Here is a 13,448-nt window from a genome sequence, read left to right as displayed (position 1 = left end):
TTTCTGGAGCGTTGCCCTGTGGGTAGCTATCCCGTAGCTATCCCATAGTTCCCGCAGTTGGCCCTGCGCATTGGAATTCTGGGTTGAGATCCCAGTGCATGATGGTGCAAAAACAGTGTCATGGGTGATTCTGGGTAAATGTCATCACTCATTCCTTCCTCCGTGAAAGCAATGGCAGACAATCATTTCGCGCCCTTTTCCCCGGATTGCCCTGGCAGACGCCATAGCATGGCAACCATGGAGCCCGTTTTGCCTTTTGTCACTGTCACCGTATGTGTACTGGATGCCGCTGACAGAGGCGGTACTGCAGCGCTACACAGCAGCATTCATTTGCTTTTGCAAGGTAGCAGAGATGGTTACCAGTCGTTCTGTACTGTCTGCTGTGCCATTGTAAATTGGCGATGAGATGACGGTTATTAGTCGTTCTGTACTGTCTGTTGCTGTCATGGGTGCTCCTGGATGACCTTCACTGAGGTTGGCCGGGGGCGCAAAGACAAAAAAGGGAATGACTCCTCGGGGTCATTCCCTCCTTTATGTTGTATCTAAAAAGAGAGTCAGTCCTGCCTAGAATATGGGGCAAGTGTACTAGAGAAGCAGTGTACCAGAGAACACAGCTGCTCTGTGTCAGATCCCGCAGAAATGATGAGTTGCATGCCATTCTAGGGGGTGCCCCTGCAAGAACCCCACCCATTGCTTCCCTGCTCCCCCAACCCTCCTGAGCTACTGTTGCAGTGCCCCCCCCCCCATTTATGTGATGAAGTAATAAAGAATGCAGGAATAAGAAACACTGACTTGTTAGTGAGATAAAATGAGCGGGAGGCAGCCTCCAGCTGCTATGATGAGGAAGGTTACCAGCTGTTCTGTACCATCTACTGTGAATGACTGGGGTCATTCCTATTTTTACCCAGGTGCCCCCAGCCGACCTCACCTGAGGCCAGCCAGGAGCACTCACGGGATGATGACAAGGACGGCTACAAGTCCTTCTGCACTGTACCGCCTGCCACCGGGGAGGGGAGGGGAGGGTGCTGCTGTTCAGTGCTGCAGCATTGCGTCTACCAGCAGCATGCAGTAGACATGGGGTGACACTGAAAAAAGTCAAGAAACGATTTTTTCCCTTTTGTTTCATGGGGGGGGGGGGGGAGTAAATTGACGAGATATACCCTGAACCACCCTGGACAATGTGTTTGACTCTACAGGCATTGGGAGCTCAGCCAAGAATGCAAATGATTTTCAGAGACTGCGGGGACTGTGGGATAGCTGGAGTCCTCGTTACCCCCTCTCTCCCTCCATGAGTGTCCATTTGATTCTTTTGCTTTCCGTTACGCTTGTCACACAGCACTGTGCTGTGGACTCTGTATCACAGCCTGGAAATTTTTTTCAAATGCTTTGGCATTTCGTCTTCTGTTAACGGAGCGCTGATAGAACAGATTTGTCTCCCCATACAGCGCTCAGATCCAGTATCTCCCATATGGTCCATGCTGGAGCTCTTTTTGGATTTGGGATTGCATCGCCACCCGTGCTGATCAGAGCTCCATGCTGGGCAAACAGGAAATGAAATTCAAAAGTTCGTGGGGCTTTTCCTGACTACCTGGCCAGTGCATCCGAGTTCAGATTGCTGTCTAGAGTGGTCACAATGATGCACTGTGAGATACCGCCCGGAGGCCAATACCGTCGATTTGCGGCCACACTAACCCTAATCCGATATGGTAATACTGATTTCAGCGTTACTCCTCTTGTCAGGGAGGAGTACAGAAACCGGTTTAAATATCAATATAAAGGGCCTTGTTGTGTGGACGGGTGCAGCATTAAATTGGTTTAACGCTGCTAAAATTGGTTTAAATGCGTAGTGTAGACCAGGCCCAACATATGAAATGTAGGTTTTCCTTAGTTCCATGTAGAAGTATCTGTAGTGCTGTGCTTTGTCAACAGTAAACCTGGCCAAGCGCCTTCGCCACTGAACCGAACCTGTGGCCCTTATGAACATCGAGAGCCGCTGAACCCACAAGCTGCCTTTTCTGCTACTGTACCCAACATTGGCGCCCTGAGAGCAGCAACACTAGCAGCATTAGCTCTACTCCACAGCACGAATGCCACATACCACTCAGGTAATAAGGCTCACAACAGCTGGAGCCCAAAACCCTCCCCTTTGCTGAGAAAGAATCTGGTTTTAGGTGAGCTGCACTGAACAGGACCTACCTGCAGCTCTTCTTGTCATAAACAGATAGCTAAGGGTTAATGTCTCTTACACCTGGAAAGAAGTACCTGAAACACCTGACCAGAGGACCAATCAGGAAACTAGACTTTTTCAGATCTGGGTGGAGGGAAGTTTGTGTCTGAGTTCTTTGTCTTCTGCCTGTCCCTCTCAGCTATGGGAAGGATTTTTCTATTTCCTGCTTTCTAATCTTCTGTTTCCAAGTTGTGAGTACAAAGATGGTTTGTTGTTTTGTATTTACATGTCTATAGTTGCTGGAGTGCTTTGAATTGTATTCTTTTTGAATAAGGCTTTTTATTCAATATTCTTTTAAGCAAATGACCCTGTATTTGTCACCTTAATAGAGAGAGACCATTTTTATGTATTTTTTTTCTTTTTATATAAAGCTTTCTTTTAAGACCTGTTGGAGTTTTTCTTTAGTGGGGAACTCCAGGGAATTGAGTCTGCAGCTCACCAGGGAACTGGTGGGAGGAAGAAGTCGGGGAAATCTGGGTGTGTTAGATTTACTAGCCTGACTTTGCACCCTCTGGGTGAAGAGGGAAGTGCTTGTGTTTCCAGGACTGGAAATAGAGAGGGTGGACTCCCTCTGTTTAGATTCACGGAGTTTGGTTCTGTGTATCTCTCCAGGAATACCTGGAGGGGGGAAGGGAAAAGGTTTATTTCCCTTTGTTGTGAGACTCAAGGGATTTGGGTCTTGGAGTCCCCAGGGAAGGTTTTTGGGGGGACCAGAGTGCCCCAAAACATTATTTTTTTAGGTGGTGGCAGCTTTACCAGGTCCAAGCTGGTAACTAAGCTTGAAGGTTTTCATGCTAACCCCCATATTTTGGACACTAAGGTCCAAATCTGGGACTAGGTTATGATGCCACATACCACTCAGGTAATAAGGCTCACAACAGCTGGAGCCCAAACCCCTCCCCTTTGCTGAGAAAGAATCTGGTTTTAGGTGAGCTGCACTGAACAGGACCTACCTGCAGCTCTTCTACACTCAGACACGGAGTCTGCTCCCCAGAAACAATCCCACACTTGTTACACTGAGCAGCCCCATCTCCATTAGTCTCATGCAATGTTCCGTTTAATTTTTTCCACCCACACGCGGAATAAACTTCATTATGTGCGTCAAGGTAATGTGAGCCACCAGCAGAAACAAAAACCTTGATGTAATATATATTTTTTAAAAGTTACCAATAGGGATAGTATCAAAGGGTAGCCGTGTTAGTCTGGATCTGTAAAAGCAGCAAAGAATCCTGTGGCACCTTATAGACTAACAGACGTTTTGGAGCATGATCTTTCGTGGGTGAATACCCACTTCCTCAGATGCAATAGGGATAATTACTCCAGCAAGGACACGTTAGGCATTTTAGAATTCACTACTCAAAAAATTAAATTTAAGTGTAAGAGAGAAATAAAAATTATGAAATGCACAGACCAGTCAAAAACTAAAATAACCGAACTTTGAAAGAATAAAATTACAGAGAATGTATATGCATTGCAGGAAGTATCAAGAAGGAGCAACGAAAACAATAATACTATGAGATGTGTGACACACACAGAGACTGTATGTGTGTGTGTGTGACACACACACAGATACTTTATTTGTGCTGGTTGCTGGGGAACTTTCTGAGAGACGCTATCCACTGTCTCTTTAAGGCACTCACTGAAAGCTCTCGTCCTCCTGAACCACGTCCCCCCTGCCCCACCCTGTGGAGATGGGGTATATGGGCAGGGGTAGACTCGTGTGTGTGTGTGACAGACAGAGAGACAGACAGACACACACACAGAGTGTGCTGGCTACTGGGGAAGTCTCTGAGAGACTGTACACTGCCTCTTAAGGCGTGTGAGCGCGCGCGCGCACACACACACACACACACGTTTAAACCTCAGAGCTGCAGCAAGTTCTGAGCCCTATCCCCTCTACCCTGCTTTGCAGAGATGGGGTACTGAGGCTGGGGGACTCCATAACATCAATTCCCTCTCTACCCCCCCACTCTGCACAGCTAGCAGGAGGGTCTCAGGAGCAGCTGCAAGAGCAATGTGGCTGCAAAGCAGCAGGGGTGAGCGGCACCTGAACACATGCTGCCAGCTGCATATGCGTGGCTCTGCTAATCAATTGCATGACAATTGACTCTCTCCTGGGCAGCTGTCCAACAGCGTAGCTTCCAGGAACACAGTCACTGGATTTTCCTCCAACACTCTTTCACTTATCCATCATTAAACACACAGACAGCTCTCCTATTTCACAGAACTGCTGACAATCCCCATGGCCGGGAGACCCCTGTGTTGACACAAACTATACAACTCAGTGTGCAAATGATACAGACTGGATGCTCTAGGTACACATGCCCCTCTTCCCCTCGATCAGGCCGGGGGAACTCAGACCCACAGTTCCTCATGTCACAACCACAGCTCTGTGCCAATCCCCAAATTTATCCCCCGATTTCCTCATCTCACAATCACACCTCTAGCCACCTGCTCCAACTAATGCCTCTGCCATTCACTACAGCTTCACGTAGCCCAGTGAATGCAACTGGAGTACATGTGGATAACTCCCAGTGGCTACTGCCAATTCCAAAGGGAAAGAGTTAAGGTTGCCCAGGCATGGACCTTCACTCTGGATTTCCTAGTTTTGAGAGGTTTGAGTTTTGCTGAACTCGATGTGCTGGAACGGCTCAGGATAGCACTGGGCACCCTTAGTGCTGCATTAATGAAGTTGTCAGTGAATATGGATGTTCAATAAACACACAGAAAAGGATGGTTCCCCACCCCTCCTGACATTCACACACCCAGACAAGGCAACTTGAAGATGGGAAAGGAAGGCGGATGGAGCTGGGAGGTTTCCTGGTAGTGGGAGGGGGTAGCAGCAGGGGATGACTGGCAGTGGGGATGGGGGGAGCAGAGTTGGGTTATGGTGTGGGGCAGCAGCTGGGACTGGGTAACCTGGGGCTGGGCAGTCTTCATGTGGGAGATTTGCTTCTCCCTCCCCCTCATGTGCCCCTTCCATGCCCTGTTGCCAGCAAAGAATGGCCAACCTGGGGAATGGCTCAGGGCAACAATTCCCTACCAAACAAGGACAAAGCACTGCAGATACAAGGCATAGGAAACACCCCAAATGTGATGAAATATTGAATTGACACCAGAGAATTAGAGAGAAGATGGGGCAAAAGCTGAATGGAGAAATTGTCAATAATTTGAGAGAAAAGAAGAAAAAAAATCAACATAGATTTGATATTCATATTTGATAATTAAAGAGAAATTTGACAGAATTGGAGAGGATTTTATAAATCTCTCTGAGGGAAGTGGCAAAATCAGAGGGGATTTCAAGCTCTCCCCCCAACCAATTTCCTGACTGCTCTCAACTCACACTGTCTCCCCCTCCAGATCTGTCCTTCCCCCACCCTCTCCTGCTTGGCACCTCCATACCCCAGACACACAAAGGGGAACCCCACTGAGCCGGTCTCTTCCCCTCCTCAATCCCCAGTTTTGCCACTGGGCAGATCCTGGCAGGAGATCAGTGGCTTCACTGCTGTTAAGGCAGCTCAGATCCCACCCACAGCTGTATTAACAACAAGTAGCAGATTCCCAGGGGCTGTGAGATCCGAGGCTCCTGGTGACATTTGCACAGAGTCACTTTTCTGACAATCCCCACGGTCTCTCTCTGTCACCTGGAGTCTCCGGCTCAGCAGTTGGGGTTGGCAGAGCCTGGGGCTGCGTTAGGGGGCTAGTTCCAGCCACTGGAGGAAGTACCCGCCTGGACTGGGAAGGGAGGAGGCTTTAATGAAGGTCTCTCCACAGCACAGAGCCTGCTGAGGAGCAGCAGTGACTCAGTCTGGGCTCCTAGATCACAGGGGAGGCAGCACCATCCCACCCAAGAAATTCAACACTGATACCTTGAGTAAAGAGAGACAGAGAGATCAGCCTCCCCTCCCTTAGCAACAGCCAGAACCTTCTGGTGACAGCACCTAAGGACACCACTTCTGGGTTCTTATTGGCTCCCATGTTAATCCAAAGTCATTCCTTTTCCTTCCTTGCAGCCCAATGAGACCAGAAATGTGAATTGGGGAGGGGAAGATGCCAAAATCTGTTTAAACACATCCTGGGAGGGGAGGTTCCACGCTTTCCCCCTCTCCTGCTCCCCACATCTGGAGTAAGGACTCAGAGTAACGATCTTCCCTCCAAACCCTGAACATCCTACAGTTCTGAAGGGGAAGAGAAACAACATCTGTGGTGATTTTATATTAGTATTTGATCAATGGAGAGAAAGTTATCACCACCGCTGATCGGCCATTCACACAGCCCTGGACAATGCTGCTTTAACAGGAGACAGGAATGGATGGAGGAGCCAGAAGATTCAAAAAACTTCCATGTCCTGTCACAGGCTAAAAATGGCCACCATGGACCCACCCCAGAAATGGCTGGGTCTCAGCACTGCAGGAAGAGAACCCTCATGGTGACGGTTCACCATGGGCTCTGGGGACCCTTCTGGTGAAAGCAGCTATCGAAATGTGAGGAGTTAGTATAGGAGGATGGAGTGTCTCAGCTGCTCTGGGCAATGCCCAGGGGAACAGGGACGCATCCACACACAGAGCAGCCCTCTGAGGGGAGTGAACCCCTTGTCTCGCACCATCAGGGGAAAGGAAAATTCAGTCAGGGTCTGGGAGACACCAGATTGTGTGAGGCCCAGAAAGAGTGAGGCCCTGCCTAGGATGTGCATCTGTAATGGAGCAAGTCACTCTGATCAGCAATCCTGTGGATTTTAATGGAGATAAAGGGGGAAAACAAATGATTCTCAAATGTGAGGGGGAAAGTTGATCACTGGGAAATTTAACCCCTCTGCAACCTGCACTATGGAGAATGACTCATGGCAGCAAGTTCCCTCCAAAAAGGAGAAGGGCCTGAAAAATATGGAGAACACCTCAAAGCCTAAAAGGATTTTTTAAAAATCAATCATTTATAATTACACTGTACCCTCGCTAGAACGTGGGGTTTTGGATCCGTGTGCAGTCCCGCATTAACGTGGGGACCAGATTACCATGGATTCCAATGAAGGGAATTAAATTTGGGATCCATGCACAGCCCTCACTATAAGTGAATTCGCGCTATACAGACTCGCGTTCTAGCGAGGGTCCACTGTAGTGGGAAATGGCAAAATCTGAAATGGGTCATGAGTGTTCTCAAAAGAAAAAGGGCAAATATGAGGAATTTGTCACAAATTGGAGGAAAATGGAAAAGTCTGAGGGATTTTATATCAACAGTTGATACAAGGCAAAGAGAGAAAATCTCAGTGGATTTCATATCAATATTTGATAATGAGGCAGAGAAAGGGCAAAATGTGCACGGATTTTATATCAATCAATATTCAAAGATTTAAGAAAAATACATTGTCTGAGGAGATTTGATGTTAATATCAGATGATTAGACGGGGAAAATCTCAGGGGATAATAAATCATAGATAATGAGAGAGAAAATGGGGCAAAATGTTCAGGAATTTTGTTAATATTTTAGAACTGAGGAGAAAATGGGGCAAAAACTAAACATTTCCTAATATGAGAGGAAAACATGAATATCTGGGAGGACTTTATCTCAATATTGAAGAATTGGAGGGAAAGTGGGAATGTATAAGGGGATTTGTGATGGGATGCAGCTGGCCTTTGCAGCTCCCTAGGATCTAAAGATTTTATTAAAGTAAATGCTTGAAATGAAATATACACAGGTTGAGAGGGAAGATACTGTACATCTGGGGTCAGGCTTGGGTTATGGGCGGTTACAGATACCGTTTGCAAAGATACATACATATTGCATAACCGGCATAGACCCAGATTGAGGTGCAAGGGTTTTTAAAGTGTCAGTGAATAAGTGGGTTTGGGTTCGCCATCCATGGAATGAATAAGGAGTCCAAGTCAGTATTGGTGAAGCGGATAGGTACATGGGTCAGGTGCGTCCCTTGGCCCCTCAAGGAAGGAAGTGGGTTATTTCCCTGGTCGGCTGTCTCAATTACTCACATCCCACCACAGGATGGGTGGCGTCCACTGGCTCCCTTAACGCCTTCGAGGAGCAGTGGGCCTTCTCCGGGGTTCTCTGCTCGGTGTCCCCATCAGGTTCCCTTCGTTTAGCCCTATGACCTCACTCCCGATCCTGTTTTTTCATTAGTTGTCCCCCGTAATTACTTGGTGTCCCAGACCTGTGGGTCCTCCCCTTAGGCTGGGGGGAGGCCCTTTAGAAGTGGGCGGGCAACCTCTGGATGCCAATAGGCCTACACAGGCCTCACAGAAGCAGCCAATCAGAGCCCAGCAGGCTCAGATTAAAGAAGCTGCAGGGGCCCAGCAAGTCAGTCAGTCTGTGGCTGGGACCAGAAGAGTAAAGCAAGGGGGCTCTTCCCTTGCCTGGAGAGAGGGAAGAACCCTGCAATAAGGCTGCAGATAAAAGGGGCCTGTAAGAAGCGGCCCAGGGAAATAGCAGTGATGGATTGGAGCAAGCAGTACATGGCTGCTGTTTATAGGGCCCCTGGGTTTGAACCTGGGGTAATGGTCGGGCTCCCCTGGCAACAGGTAAAATGGGATAAGCCCCCAAAAAGGGGACAGACCTCCTCTGGGAGCCTGAACAAAGAGCTCAATTAAAAGGACCTGGAGCTGAAGGCCCTAGTGAGGAGTAGACTGCTTCTTTATTGGACTCTAATGCCCTGGCAAGGGTTCACTGAGACTTTGGGACTTGGCCAGGGGCCCGACCATGAAATTCCCACCAAGCTGGCTGGCAGCCTGCAGGGAACAGCAGGAGGAGAAAAGGTCTGGGATGCTGCATGATGCTGCTCTGAGATCTTCCAAAGGTGAGTGTCCCATTAGGGGATCATACAGCAGCATACAACAAACAGCACAAAGTGATGAGTTCCCCTTGCCTGACATTCACAGGGGCAGCAGGCAATGCTCCTTTAACAAAAGCACAGAGGGTGGAGGAGCCAGAAGGCCTTAGGGGATGGGCAGGGGGGGTCTGGCAATGGGACTGGTAGCTAGTGGCTGAAGGGGCCTGGGGTGGGGGAGAAAGGGAACCAGTGGGGCTGGGCAGCCTCCCTTCCATGCCCTGCTGCTGGCTCCCACCCCAGATGCAGCTGTGCCCCATGGCTCTGCCAAACTGCACCCATCACCCCATTCCTACTTGGCAAATGACTCATGGCAACAATTTTCCCCTAAACAAGGACAAATTGCTGCAGAGAAAATGGGTGGGAAACCCCCCAAATCTGAGGAGATTGTAAATTCTGCACTGGGGAGAGAATGGGGAAACGCTGTGGCCGAGAACAGAGGCACTCAATCCTGGGAGAGGGAAGAAGGGAAAGCGACAGGGGTTTTACAGCCCTATTTGCTAATTCTGGAGCAATGGGGCAGAGCTGGGAGGATTTGATCCCTCTGGGAGAGGGAAGAGGTAAAATCAGAGGGGATTTCACACACCCCACCCCCCGCCCTATGGGCACTCGCTCTTCTCCTCTCCCTGTGATGTCCTGGCTGCACAGAGGGATAAATCTCCCCCACGTCACATGGTCTCTCTGCCCCCCCACCCTCCTTTTCCCTTCGCCCCCGCCATATTGTCCCCCCCCCCCGGCTGCCCATTCCCCCGAGCCCCCCCGTGTCTTTTCCCATCTCAGCCCCGGGAGGCGCGGTCCCAGCGCGGGAGTAGACCCCGCGGGGGGGGGGGGGGCGCGGGGAGATCCCGGGCTCCCGGGGACGCGGTGCGGAGTCACGTTCCGGCCCGGCCCGGCCCTGTTACCTGGGTCTCCGGCCCGGAGCTGGTGCCGGGTTAACAGCGGAGCCGGGCCCGGCGCTAGTCCCAGCCTCCTTGGCCGGCGCAGAAGCAGCTGCACCAAAGGTCTCCCCGTGGCGCAGCCCCGCGGGAGCAGCAGCTAATCAGCCCCGGCTCGCAGCGGAGGGAGGGAGGCGGCAGCGCCCGGCTCGGGGCTGCCCGGGACCTGCTCGGCCCTTTGTTCTCCCCAGCGCCGCCTCCTCCCAGCGCCGCCCGCTCCGCTGCTCCAGCCCCTTCCTGTGTCCCGCAGCAGCGGCCCCCACCCGCGGCTGCCTGCAGCGCTCCCCGCCCCGGGGCTCTCTCAGCCCGGGACCAGCGCAGCCCGGGCCCCGCCCGCAGCAGCTCCCGAGCCGGGCACGGCAGGGGGAGACCTCGGGGCGAGGGCTGGGACCGAGGAGGAAAGTGCTTCTGCCTCCCCGGCACCCTAGTCCCAGCTCCGCTCCCGGGCCGGGGCGGCCGGTCCCAGCGCTGCTGCAGGCGCCCGACGGGCTGGGCTGGGCTGGCTCCTCCAGCTGCTCGGTCACATCTGCTGAGGCCCCTCCCGGGGCTGGGCCCGTGTCTTGCTGGCCTGGGGCCACAGGGGGGCAAACCGGAGGGGGGATGGGCAGAGTCTGTGCAGGGGCAAACCGGATGGCCGGGGGGAAACCAGGGGCAGGGGGTAGGAGCTGGTGTAAGAATGGGGCACAGGCACTGCTGGGGAGGGGAAACCGCGGGGCAGAGAGGATAAAACTGACCGATCTGCGCTGTCTGACATGGGGGACCAAGGCTGGGTGGCATTTTTCTCTCTCCCAGGATGGTACATCTCAACACGGGCTTCTTTCTTAAAGGCACAGTGCATCCCAATGCCTAGGCATGGCTGCTCTTCCCTATCTGAAATAATGTACTGAGCTACCACAGGCGTGTGGATTCAGGGAAATATTTTACATACACTCCTCCAATTACAATTGTCATACATATTTTTAGTGTTTAAAAGAATCCTTCATCAGCTATATGTCCGCATAAAGCCTCATAATAGTTTACAAATTTGTCTTATCTACCGTTACGATTCCCCGAATCTGATTCTCCTTTTCTTGTTTTCCAGTGTAAATGTAGTTTCACGCAACCAAAGGAACATGGATTCAGCAAAATAGTTTACATGCACCTCTCAAATAATCTTATTTAACTCAAGTGATTAACTCAAAACAAATTAACTTGATTAAAAATTAATAACCATCAGTTTTTTTAATTGCACTGTTGAACAATAGAATACTGATTAAAAATTATATTTTTGGATGTTTTTTCAATGTTTTCAAATGTACTGATTTCAATTACAACACAATACAAAGTGTACAGTGCTCACTTTACACCTCTATCCCAATATAACGTGACCCAATATAACACAAATTCGGATATAACGTGGTAAAGCAGCGCTCCAGAGGGCGAGGCTGTGCATTCCGGCAGATCAAAGCAAGTTTGATATAACGTGGTTTCACCTATAACACAGTAAGATTTTTTTTTTTTGGCTCCCAAGGACAGCATTATATTGGGGTAGAGGTGTTTATTATATTTGATTACAAATATGTGCAGTGTTAAAGAGAGAAACAAAAGAAATAGTATTTTTCAGTTCACCTCATACAAGTACTGTAGTGCAATCTCTTTAATGTGAAAGTCCAACTTAGAAATATAGGTTTGTTTGGTTTTTTGTTAGGGAACTGCACTCAAAAACAAAACAATGTAAAACTTTTGAAGCTGTAAGTTTACTCAGTCCTACTTCTTCAGCCAATTGCTAAAACAAACAAGTTTGTTTACATTTATGGGAGATAATGCTGCCTGCTTATTTACAATGTCACCTGAATGTGAAAACAGGCATTCACATGTCACTTTTGTAGCCAGTATTGCAAGATATTTACGTGCCAGATACGCAAAACATTGATATGTCCCTTCATGCTTTGGCCACCATTCCTAAGGGTTCACTTCCTACTACCACCAAGGGGTAAAGACTCTCTAGGCTATAGCCAAGGTAGTGGACAACTGGAGGAATGTAGATTCACTGCCCTCCCTGCTCCCAGGAGAGGAGTGGGAGGAGGCAGTGGAAGAACCCAGTCCTAGTTTCAAACCCAAAGTTTATGGGTGGCAACAGAGCTGGCCTTACCATGAGGCGAACTGAAGTGGCCACGTCAGGTGCCAGACTGTAGGGGGGGGCACCACTATGACCCAGAGTGTAGAAACCTGTCTGCTGCTGGTGCATATGTAATCTCCCTGCTCTAGATGCACAGAGCTGGTTGAGTGCTGTGCTGGAGGAAGCAGGGCACAAGAGACATGGCAGGCAGGCAGCAGAAAAGGTGAGAGGGAATAACAGAAAGCAGCAGGAGCTGCAGGGAGAGAGAGAGAGGAGGAGGCACCTCTTATGTACCTCTCCAGCACCCCCAGGAGCCTGGACTGATTCACACCAGCTTCTCAGGGAGCTTCCTGTTTCCTGCTGCTTCCCTGAACCCACTTGAGAACAGGCAGTCAGCTGAAGTAGTAGGAGCCAGTTATATCTTCCCTGACTCAGGCCCTGCTACCAGCCTGTTTATTTGTCCCCTTCAACTGAGTGTTGAGAGCCACTCTAGCTGGCGCAGAACAGCAGTCATGAGTGAAAGAAGAAAACGCCCCTCGGGGGGCAGCATTCAGAAAAAGAAAGAAAGCAAAGGAAGCTTTTCTAGCTAAGCAGGAAGGAGCTCTCCTGAGATACCTAGACACAAATGCTCATGGTGAGCCTTCCAGCCCCAGTGAGGATGTGAGTGGTGAGGAGATACCTGATCTTCCAATTAGTCAGAGTGCAGGTGACCTGGCAGCTACTGCAGCATCCATATCTCCATCTCAAATGGATGTAAACTTGCACATTCCTGAAGAAAAGTGTAGATCAGAGGAGAGTGTGGTGGAGGTGCAAGAAACAGCTGCTGCTGAGTTTAGTTCCTTAAATCTAGATTCAGGACTGTGGACCCACTTAGCAGTAGCCTGAGGGACTTCCTTGCACTGCCTGGGCCACAGCAAGTGAAAAACTTCATGTTCCCCAAAGACAATGAAAATAGAAGTTTCCATCCAACACATCACTGGCGTGAAATCCCCAGTGGTGACAAAGTGGAGAGGCCATGGCTTGTGTACTCAAACCCAGAATACTGCATACTGTTTTTGTTGCAAACTCTTCCAGTCTAATGTTCCAGCCACATTGGGTTCTACAGGAACAAAAGACAGGAAAACTCTGGCTAGAAATCTGGCATGCCATGAGAAGGCAGCAAGTCACCACACAGCATTCCATAGGTGGAAAGAGCTTGAGATCAGACTAAGATTAAAGGCCACCATAGATGATCAGCATCAAGAGAAGAGTGCATCAGAGTCTCTTTACTGGAAAAATGTTCTGAAAAGGCTCATTGCCATTGTGACAATGCTTGCTACCCAAAACCTAGCACTTCAGATCGGCTGTATGTGCCAA

At 49.8% G+C, this 13,448-nt stretch overlaps 1 protein-coding gene across 2 annotated transcripts in view; it reads right to left on the bottom strand.

The window, feature by feature from the left end:
* LOC127030298 (zinc finger protein 271-like) overlaps positions 1-10,759 on the bottom strand; it is a 51,095-nt gene extending 40,336 nt beyond the window's left edge. The window contains exon 1 of one of the 2 annotated variants that reach the window (XM_050916548.1): positions 10,729-10,759. The gene's annotated coding sequence lies outside the window, so the exon portion shown is untranslated. Of the gene's footprint in view, positions 1-9,961; positions 10,077-10,728 lie in introns of those variants that run through there. The other variant, XM_050916547.1, reaches the window with a different exon arrangement.
* Positions 10,760-13,448: the final 2,689 nt, after the last annotated feature.

Source organism: Gopherus flavomarginatus, chromosome 10, assembly GCF_025201925.1.
Source record: "Gopherus flavomarginatus isolate rGopFla2 chromosome 10, rGopFla2.mat.asm, whole genome shotgun sequence".
Lineage (NCBI taxonomy): Eukaryota > Metazoa > Chordata > Testudines > Testudinidae > Gopherus > Gopherus flavomarginatus.
The sequence above is the reverse complement of the archived record's forward strand: the minus strand, read 5'-3'. Positions and strand labels throughout refer to the sequence as shown.